The sequence below is a fragment of the Grammomys surdaster genome, unplaced genomic scaffold (genome assembly GCF_004785775.1).
Source record: "Grammomys surdaster isolate TR1022 unplaced genomic scaffold, NIH_TR_1.0 127, whole genome shotgun sequence".
In the NCBI taxonomy this organism is placed as follows: Eukaryota; Metazoa; Chordata; class Mammalia; order Rodentia; family Muridae; genus Grammomys; species Grammomys surdaster.
Genome location: NW_021604585.1, coordinates 9,379,557 through 9,389,816, shown reverse-complemented (window position 1 = coordinate 9,389,816; position 10,260 = coordinate 9,379,557). Strand labels below are relative to the sequence as shown.

The 10,260-nt window shown below is 47.1% G+C and overlaps 2 long non-coding RNA genes across 2 annotated transcripts; both read left to right on the top strand.

The window, feature by feature from the left end:
- Positions 1-2,538: 2,538 nt before the first annotated feature.
- On the top strand, positions 2,539-4,948 carry LOC114639840. Its single transcript, XR_003714069.1, has 3 exons — positions 2,539-2,884; positions 3,942-4,016; positions 4,881-4,948. It is a non-coding gene; the product is annotated as an uncharacterized LOC114639840 (long non-coding RNA).
- A 2,045-nt stretch (positions 4,949-6,993) lies between these two features.
- LOC114640951 lies at positions 6,994-9,650 on the top strand. The gene is made up of 2 exons (XR_003714228.1): positions 6,994-7,040; positions 8,873-9,650. It is a non-coding gene; the product is annotated as an uncharacterized LOC114640951 (long non-coding RNA).
- Positions 9,651-10,260: the final 610 nt, after the last annotated feature.

Below are 10,260 nucleotides of genomic sequence, written 5' to 3'. Positions count from 1 at the left end.
ACACATACATACACATATATTTTTTCCTCACTCTCATTTCGATAAAATTAAGTCCCATAGTACCCACAGCATCTGTCTCCAGACTTGGGCTCTGTATGTTTAGAGTCTGTGTTTCTTTTAGTCCTAGAGAACTTTCTGTTTCCACACATCTCTGACCTAGTCAGGTTTTCAATCTTGCTTCATTGTATATCTGAGGAAAAATAAACGTTACCTCACCTCTGACCTTCTCCAGGAAGCACCTTTGTTATGGTGGAAGGAGAGAAGGCCAGTGGTTGTGTGAGAGAAAAAGAGTATGCCTCTCCTCTCCTCTGTTCACTGGTAAGTTTTTTATTTTTTCCTTCTGGGAAGTATGGGAATCTATTTTCTTAGGGATGTGGCTCAGATATTTTTACTTCATGGAACCCAACCCCTCAGATCTCCAGATTTATTTTCAGACTGGAATCTCTCCAGTGCAATGTGACAGCCTGGGCAGAGTTAATCAGCCCCCCCTCTAACCCCCATCAGGCTTATGCAATTAGAAATCCAAATGGAGACAGTCAGGCAGTTAGACCCACCCAGGCCACATCCTCTGTAGCCTTCTGTCTCACTATACAGACTTGTGGAACAGCAGGAGACTTTGTCCCCAGTGAACCCACTGAATCCATCTTATTGCGAGTGGATATTAGTCCTGTGGACCCATACGCATACCTCCTGGCCTAGATGTCTAAGCCAGAACCTCAACCTTCATCCAGCTGACAGACGGCTACACACCGCTTCTGTCCACCTCCTGTAGCAAGAAGAACCCAACTATATCCCCCATTCTGACAGAAGGAAGAGGGAAGTGGAACAAGAGGGTCAGGAGTCTCTCGAGCACTGACAATCAGAGATTCAGCCTTGACATGGGTTGTTAAGAGATTCTTGGCCTCCCTTCTCCAGCTAGTAGGGGTCAGTGACCTGGGAGCATAGCCACGACTCGGGGAGGAGGAGCCAGCTAGGGAGGATAAAGTAGAGATGGGAGGAGTCTGGGTGGCTCCCTCCTCCTGGAGGTCCAGCCAAGTGGCTGAGCTGGAGAAGCAAAGCCGGTAACAGATAAGGGACTGGTTTTCCTGTGGCCTTGTTTATTCAAGCTTAGGTTCTTGTTGGCTGGTTCCTGAGGGGTGGGGGTAGGGCAGAAGGCAGTGTGGGGTTCCTGGATGAGGTCTGCGTTCAGCTAGCCAAGGCCTTGAGGACTTATAGAGCCCACCTCTCTTTGACCCTCAGACTTTTATCCAGAAGCTGGCTAGTCAGAGGCTTGAACTCTTGGTGTGGTGCATGGGGGATCTGAAACCAAGGAAATGGCTGGTGTAGTAACAGCATTTTTCCTGGTCTGTGGATCTGTGGGTCTCAGGGCAATTGAGAAAGGATCTTCAGCCACACAAAGCTAGTGATAACATGTTTACACTAATTCAAGAATTCCTCACACTGTGTTCCTTCACCTCTCTGAAACAAGCTGTGTACTAAGTCTGTGGGCCTGAAAGTTTGTGAAAAGCAAGTAGCATGGGCTCAGCATGGAGTCAGGGCAGAACAGATCCAGTCTGTCCCTTGTGGAGATGAAAGGCAGTGAAATTATTATATGACTCATGGCCCAGTCAGGGTATGACATGAAAGCCTTGTTAGGGTCCTAACCTTGGGAAAGATTATTTAGCAGTGCGCCGATATGGAAGTGGATTTGAAAGCTGGGCAGAACTACCACACGGTCATCTGGGGTCCAGTGAACGAGCCTCCCAAGCAGAGGAAAGAGAGACCTGTGAGGAAGTGTGGGATGCTGAGGAAGAAGCAGAGGGGAGATCACAGGTTGGGAGGAAGGGAGGCAGAAAGGGGACCTGGAGGAAGAGAGAGGCAGGAGTAACAGACTTCTTGGAACAAGATGAGGGACCTCAGGAGACTGACTGTTCTTTGAACACAAGTGGGGAGCTCTTATCTGGGGACTCTTAGAGCAGGGACTTGTCTTCTTCACCTGATGGTCCTTCCTTCCCAAAGCTTAGCAAATGGTATGTTCTGTGGCTGGGGCTTGGGCGGGTCTGTGATGGCAATGGCTTGGAGATGACGTCCTGGGAGATCTACATCTCAAGAGCAGGATGAGTGGGAGGCAAGCTGAGCACTGAGAGGCCGTCCTTTAGGCAGGGTGCTTTCCAGACACTCTCTGCATCTGCCCACTATCCCTGTCACACCCTCTAGGGTGCAGTAGGGAAGGTACTAGAACTTCACAGACAACCGACTCAAGTCTTCTGTGTTTGTAAGATCATCCTCAGGACTGACCAGCTTCCTTCCCTCTGTCTTTCCTCCTCCTCCTCCTTCTTCCCACTGAATTCAACAGCTTTGATCTTCATTCTTTATTGACTCTCTGACACCCGTACACAGTAGGTCCCTTTATTGGGTTAGACATGGAGAATAATGTGCCAAGGTATAATATCGGACTGTTGGGGTTAAACCCCCTTGCTTAGTGACCTGAGCCAAATGTCTTCATCTCTGTCTTTGCACCCTTGAAACAGGTTAACAGTGACAACTATTCAATCTGTTGGTGGATTCCATGAGAACACTCTTAGAAAGGGCCTTGGTGCATCGTAAGTGGTCCATGGATATTAGCTGCTGCTGTTTATATGCATTGGCTGTCCACTCTGGGAAAAGAGATTGCTGGAGAACTTTTATTTATTTATCTTTTTGAGAAAATAATGCAACGATAATGCCACCTAATAGCACGTCTTTATTTTTCATCTCCATTTCCAGTACTTATTTATGGAGGTCCTAATCTCAGAATCCAAAGTCTAGAGAACTTTGCTGTCTTTGATCTACTCCACTAATCTGCTGTGTAGAGACTCAGCAGATGACTGTGAATGTGGGATCCACCCTCGCACCCAAGCTGAGGGTAAGAGCCCTGGATTTATATTTCTCCTCATTCGTCTATTCCTTGCCTGCTTGTAGATCTGGGAACCTGTTTCTCCTCATCTGTTAAATGGGAGTAGTAGTGTGAATATGGGCAAAGAGCCCAGCACATAATACAGGATTAGGAAATGCTAGTTCCCAGCCCCTCCCTTGGAGTTAGTATGGAGTGGAGAGAATGGGAGGAACCCAGGAATGGGGGACATCAAGCTGGCTCAAAGCCACCTATCTCCCACTTCCACACAGTGATGGCCCCCCCAGGACACCTGAGTGAACTGGAGACCCCATCTGCTCTAGAGACAGGGACCAGCCAGCCTGTGGTTTATTTTTCTGATACTTCAGTGAGAAAGGAGGGGGTGTGGGAACCCCCATAGTTTCATGAAGGATGGGAATAGAGGAAAGCCTAACCTGGAAGCTGTTGTGGGGCTCTGTTGTTGGGATGGGCTGACATCTTGTTGGGGAAAGGGACCATGGGCTTTTGTGGGTAGGGTGAGCCAGGGACTGCAGGGTTCATAAAGAGTTCAGAAAGAGCACTGGGAGAGAGGCCACTATGATTAAGGGGAACTCATTAAAGCAGGCTGGTGGGAGCTTCCTGGCTAACCTGACTGAGTTACCTAAGTAACTTCCCTCTACTCCCTGCCCCCTACAGATCGCTTCTATCAAATGCCAGGGGAACATTATGTTAATAACAAATAATTGCCTAGGCTTGAAGAACATTTGAGAAACCACAGCACTTTAAAATAGTATTTTAATTTTATGTGGTATGAGTGTTTGCCTGAACACATATCCGTGTACCACATGCATGCAGTGTCAGTGGAAGCCAGAAGTGGGTATCGGAGCCCCTGGAACTGGATTTATAGACAGTTGTAAACCTCTGTGTGGGTGCAGGGAATTTTATAAACCCTGTCTTCTGGAAGAGCAGCCAGCGCTTTAAACAGCTAAGCTATCTCTCTAACCCTAGTCAGGGCATTTTAAAATATTCGTTGTCTACTTCTAATTTCACAAGGAGGCAGCATAAGGGAGGTAACAGTGCTGTTTCACAGGTAACAAGACTGAGACTTGACAGGCTGAGGAGTGGCAGGTGTCGTTTCTGCTGTCAAAGAGCCTACAGCTGATGGGTGAGTGGGAATCCCAGGATTCTCTCCATTATTATTGCTATCATAATTTTATTTTATATATTTATATGTTATTTATATTTATTTGATTTCATTTATTATAATTATTGCTGCTATTATTTTTATGAGTCATAGCTGCCCTTGATTTCTCTATGCAAACTGGAGCTGACCTTGAACTTGTGACCATCTTTCGTCCACTTCTTGGATGCCGGGACTGTTTGTGTTATGTGTCACTTCCCTTGTTTGTTTGTTTATTTATTTATTTATTTATTTATTTATAGTCAGACTCTTACTCTGTAGCCTAGGCTAGCCTAGAATCTATCATGTAGCTCAGTCTAGCCTTGAATTTGTTTCAATCATCCTGCCTTAGACCCCCATACTAGGATTATAGGTCCTGGCCACCATGTCTGGCTTCCATTACACTTTTTAAAAATAGAAGTACTCTTTGGTTTTATACCTTTGTAGATCCATTGCTTTTGCTTTTTCAGTCTTGGGATATGACTTTCCATGTGACAGGGCACCCCTGGGTGCTAGCACCCCTCAGAGGAAGAACAGAGATGCAAACAGAGCCTGGATGGAGGGCACAGGACAGTGCCGTAGGAGTTACAGTTGCCTGTTAATGAGTGACTAAGAGAGCCTTATGAGATCACACTGTCTGGGCATCATCTGTCACTGACAGGACTGGGGCCTCTCAGTCCTGGAGTCTGTATCTAAGAGATCACGCTAGTGAACCGTGAGTGTGGCCTTGGGAAGACAGCCCTTCCACCCTGGTGCCTTGGTTGGCTCATTCAGAAATGGATGACGTCAATTTTTCCACCCTCCCCCAACCTGACATTCCAATCACCTTTGTTGACTTTTTGTGTACAGGTTGATGGAGCAAACATTTCCTAAATTCCTGGAAACCTGTCCAGCTCTGCCAGTACCAAATAGTGGCCCTGAATCTACCTGTGAGTTGTCGGGTCACCGGCTAATCCTCTGTTACATGTATTGAGTTGCTCTTCAGGGACCCTTCAGCTCATTCTCTGAAAAGTGAGGCCTGGGGCTCATCTGGGCAGGGCTGAGTGAAGAGACAATGAGTAGGCTGCAGTTATAGAGGCCAACAGAGGGAAAGGGTCTGGAGAAACCCTGGAGGGTAGGGTAGGTACTAGGTTGGTGAGGAGAGTGTCAAGGCACCAGGTTAGTCTGTCAGGCTTTCTTTCTGGCCTATCTTAGAAAAGGTTCCCAGGATTCTAGGGCCAGCCTCTGAGGAGACTGGAGTCAGCTACTCCTCTTGGCCTTGCAGGCTTGTGGGTTGTTTGGTCTGCTGAGGTAGTGGAGTCCCGGCTGTGGAGGCCAATAGCCAACAAAACCTGTCCTAGGTCAACCTGAGATCTTCCTAGGTCACAGTATCTTTGCTATCTGATGTTTATATCCCACCGTGGAAGAAACACGTGTTTAGAGTGGTTTTCTGTGCTATAAGGTAGCAAAGAGGGAGGGGACACAACAGGTATGGCATAGTGGCCAAAGTATTTTCTCTGTGGTCCATGTGATCTTCCCATTGGGCCACTGTCTTTACTGACTGAGCGTGGGCCATTGCCTTTCTTTAAACAGATATAGAAACTTAACTCCAACCCAGTTGCTTCAGGAGACCCTTGGACTAATTCTTCCTTCCATGGTCCAGGGTGAGGAGGAGTGGAGGACACTTCTCCTGGCAGATAACTGGGTCTGTTTCAGTTCTTTTGTTCAGTGTTGGTGACTCCATTTCCTCCTGTGACTCAGGGTCTCTGGCTTGAAAAGAAGGGTCTCTCTTCTCCTTGAGCTTGTGAGGCTGTTGCTGGGATACATGAGATCATGTCTGTCACAGCACTGTACAAAAGAGGCCCCAGGAATATGCCAACTTCTTTAGTTGGTTGTGGATATTTAAGGTCTAAGGATATTGCTCATGAGTGTCCTGGCCACTATGCCTACCCTAGATGGGACATGGTTAGGCCAGAACCGACTAATCAGAAGGACAAGTGAACTTCCTTTTAATTTAAATCTTAACAGTAGTACATGTTCAGAAACTCAGGGTTGCCAGTCTCTAAGATGTGGTTCACATCTCTTATCCAGTTACTAGGATGTTAGTGAGAACATTGGTTTCTGACCATTGAGTTTTCTTGGGAAATGTCATTAGATCTGTATAGGCCACACTTACAGAAAAATGTGCCTGTGCAGCCATTCGCTCTCTGACCTCCTCCACAAGTTTAGTGCCCTTTGAGGTAGAGGGGTCACTGGTGGGGAAGCTTAAGAAAGGAGCTTCCTACAGCTGGAGGCCAAAGCCTTAACCATAGAGTCTAATGGCCATATAGCTGTGTGACCCAAGACAGACATAACAGGACCCTGTCTCAGTTTCCCTCTTTATAATACCCATGCCACAGTAATCATGCCTTCTTCATGTCATCACTGCGAGAACCAAACATGATCAAGACTGTTCAATGGCCTGAGGGGGAACGTTCAGTAACTGAGCAAATGCAGGAAGATGGGACATGAGAGTAGGCCAAGATGACAGGAGCATGGCATGAACTTTTCTCAACACAGCTCTGGGTGAAGGTCCCCTCAAGCATGGACTCAACCACGTGGCTGATGACATCAGGCCAGGATGTTTGGCCCAGGCAGCAGCATTCTTTGCATTTTGAGAATAGACGTTTCTGATTTAGAATAAATTCCCAGAGGAATAAGCCTTCCTTCCCCTAGAGCCTACAAACTATTCAACTGTGGATGCCCAGGGCCCAGAGGCCTTAGAGACGGGTGTGAGGAGTAAGGCTTGCTTCTGTGGCCAGTACCCAGTGCTAAACTTGAGGCTTCTAATCTCCTGGAAGCTATGAGGTACACAGTCCAGAGCACATTTTTTTTTTTCTGGACAGGATTTCTGGTTGTCCTGTGTAGGAGGAGCTAAGGTGGGAGGAGTTAGCAGAGGAAGAGGAAGGGGAGGAGTAAGGAAGAGAAGAGAAAAAAGGAAGAGGAGGAGCTAGAGAGGGCAGAAATGTAGGAGGATGGAGAACCACACAGGTATGGAGAGCACTTGTGGGGAACAACTTATAATTAGGTTAGCTAATTGGGATACAACTCTCTTTGTATGGGCATCTTGTTATTAATCATTATCAAACATATAAAGCCTTTGATTAATCTATAAGAATTAGAGTCTCATTCTCTTACTGGGCCCGCATGGATGGTGGAATGGTCTTGGCAATGCCCTGCCTTGCGGAAACAGCGTGGAAGATTGGCAGAGCCATCTCTCACGCTGGCATCTAGTGGGTGGCAGGGCTGGTGTTTCTGGCGGGTCAATTCTAGTTGCAGTGCACACTTGAGCTCAGGCCAAGAAACATGGAGGCTGGACTAGGCAGAGCCGTTGCAGCTTAGATAGTCGGCCTGAGCCAGAGGCCAGTTTTAAATAATTACCACAACAGTCCTGGAACTCATTCTATAGGCCAGACTGGCTTCAAACTCACAGAGATCTGCCTGCCTCTGCCTTCAAGTGCTGGTGAAAGAGAAATTTTAAGTTAATTTAAAAAATCAATAGTATAACAGGAAGCCTTAATTCACTAATACAAATAGTTAAGAATTGCAGGTCAGCTAGCTTGCTAACCCAAGGCCGTCACAGGGGATGCAGAGCTAGAGAAACAAAGGTCAATTGAGTGTTCCAGGAATCTGTCCCTGTGGTGTCTGTCTTAGCCTCCTCTGGAGAAACTCCCACCAGAGGTCCCAAGGACTTGTGAATTAAATTTAGCCAGATGGTCTGTTGGCTCAGATAAGCATTCACACTGGATCCCAAGGCCACAGGGACCAGAGACTGTTCTCATAAGATCTGCTAACACATATTACAGACATTTGAAACAATCAATTGTGTGTGATTACCCACAACCCTCTCTCTCCCCCCAGCCTATATAAACCCTAAGCTATTAGGTCTCAGGGTCAATAACCCCTACCTCCTGCGTGAGGCACGGATCGACCCGAAGCTTTGTATATTAAAAAGGACCTGACTCATGTAATTACAGCAAGAGGTTTCTGGAGTGTTTTTGGGGTCACATCCTTCCTGGGTCCCCTTGGAGGAGTCTGTCACTGGGATTAAAAGTATGTGCCACTGCCACCTGGCTTCAGAATACATTTCTTGACCAGCCATATTCAGTAAGGATGAGAGCTGCACACAATAGGCTTATGGGACTTCTAGCTCTGTGAACTTGAACACGGCGTTTGACCTCTCAGAGCATGGCTCGCTGAGCTGGAGACAGGAGTCATTGTGAGGATGACAGGAAGGGACGCCTAGACACCCAAGTGCATCTGAGCTGGCAGCAGGACACAGAAAAGCCACCCACACTTCCGCCAAGGGACAGGCAGGGACATCTCACCACTTGGAGTGAGCAGAGAGAGAGGTTCCAGGGTCCTCTCTATTCCTTTGGGTGCTTGAGTAAGGGCGACAGAAGCATCAACTTGGGGCATCAGGTGGGGCAGGGCAAAACCTGAGTCCAGTTCCCAGTTATAATCTTCAATAGCCTTAAATTTTACATTTGTTTATTTGAGTGTGTGTAGGGGAGCGTATGTAAAGGTCAGAAGACAGCTTGCAAGAATTGAATCTTCCACCGTGTGGGCCCAGAGAATCATACTCAGGTCATCAGGCTTGGTGGCCACTGAGCCATGTAGCTGGCTCTCCAATAACTTTTTGATGGCATTGTAAGAAAGACGGATCTGAAGCCTCAGTTTATTTGGAAGTCCAGCAGACCTTTTCCCTGTTCCTAACAGGAGGGATTAATGAGAATTAATTAATGAGAATTAATTAGTAAACTGAGACTGTCAAATGTTGTTGACATTAGTATTATTAACTAACATGTTTTGTTTTCTTAAAGGAGAACCTGGCTTGCTCCAGTGTATGGCGCGAGCCGTCTGCTGGCCTGCCAAGTTTGATGGGAGAACTTGGAGACTGTTTCCACATGCAAGTTTACAACACAAAGGATTAGTTGCATAGTTGCAGCGGTGGAAGGTCTTGTGACCAGGAGAGGATGGATTCTGGTGGAGGCTCTCGAATTCTTCAGATGAAATGCAGAGATGTTCCCTCAGGAGAGGAATTATGATACAAGAAAGTGCCTCACCCCCACCTTCGAAGGGCTCAGGCACAGCAATGTGAATCTGCAGACATGGTCACCAAACAGCTTCCATCTGTGGTTCCGAGGGCCCAGCTAATGAGGTGGCATGAAGGGTGCTGTGGACTGGTTTCATTGGTGGACAGGGGCGTGGGCCACACATGCTCACTCATTCTTACTTCTGGGGTGTATACAGAATGGATCTGTTACTCTGGAAGATGGATGACCACCACCCACCCCCATTGCCTTGCTGCTCTTGAAGGGTCCCCACACACAGACTGAGGCTAAAGTGTAGGTTTGTAATGAATAGCCTAATGTGTCTAAAACGTACTGTCTGTGAGGGCCTATAGTTTCTGCTCTGTATCCACCTTTGCTGGCTTCAGCTTCGTTGGTTGATCTTACTTTCCGTATGCAGAGTTCTTACGTGTCTTAGTCCTTCCAGAACTAAGAAGCATGAACGTCAGGACAGCAATACTTAGATTCAAGTATTGGCTCTGCAGCTTGCTAGTTGTATGATTTGGACAAATTAATCTCTTTTTCTCTATCTTTGGCATGTGTATATTTGTGTTCTCCCTCTCCCCCCCCCCCCCCCCGCGTGTACATGTATGCACAAGCTCATGTGTACATACAATGGCTCTTGATGAACAGTGAGTTCACTGGCTATGGCTGGTCTAACTGGTCAGCTTGCTCCTGGAATCCTTTGTCTTCTGAGCACTGGCATGGCTGGTTGTCATGCTCATTTGCATGAGTTCTGGGGTTCTGAACCCCGGTTTTTATACTTGTGTGGTGAGTGTTTTACCCACTGAGCCATCTCCCAACCTGCATTTCAGTTTGCTCTGTGGAATGGAGGTGATGCCACCCCACAGACTCAGTTGGAGGATTAGGTTACTGTTCATAAAGCTTTTAGATGAGTGAGTGCCTAGCACATGGTGGAAGCTGAACGCAGCAGGTGGCTTTAGGTGACTGGTGTGTCTGTGTCATCTCCTTTCTCCCGAGTCATTTTAGCTTGCAGTCTGTGCACAATATGTTGGTGTAACTTGACATTCTGTTTTGTGGTTCTCCCTGACCCCTTGACAGCTCATAAATTCCATATGTATAGAAGCTGTCCTGACCTGAGTACATGACAGCTGTCTGAATCAATTTCCTGTATGGAG